Raw genomic sequence first — 540 nt, forward strand, 5'->3', positions numbered from 1 at the left:
GGGATGATTGATTACATTGATCCTGGTGCTCAGCTGGCATTCATGTTATTGATCTTGAAGAGATGAAAGGCTGAGTTGACCGTGGTGGGATTTGAACTCAAAATGTAAAGTGCTGGAAAAAATACCACAATACATTTCATCCAACTCTCTAATAATTCTGCCACTCACTGTCCTTAAAATATTGTTTGATATAGCTACAAGGCCAGTAATGTTAAGTGGGGGGATACTATTTGATCAAATTGATCCTGCTACTTGACTCATACTTTATATTATTGACCCCAGAGGGATTTGAATATAAAGAGCTGGAATAAATACTTCAAACAATTTTGTCCAATGGTCCTTTCAATCCATTACTCTTAATAATAATTCTTTCTACTATACTCTTTTACTCTTTTATTTGTTTCAGTCATTTGACTGCAGCCATGCTGGAGCACCGCCTTTAGTTGAGCAAATCGACCCCAGGACTTATTCTTTGTAAGCCTAGTACTTATTCTATCGGTCTCTTTTGCTGAACCGCTAAGTTACGGGGACATAAACACA

Source organism: Octopus bimaculoides, chromosome 4, assembly GCF_001194135.2.
Source record: "Octopus bimaculoides isolate UCB-OBI-ISO-001 chromosome 4, ASM119413v2, whole genome shotgun sequence".
Classification (NCBI taxonomy): domain Eukaryota; kingdom Metazoa; phylum Mollusca; class Cephalopoda; order Octopoda; family Octopodidae; genus Octopus; species Octopus bimaculoides.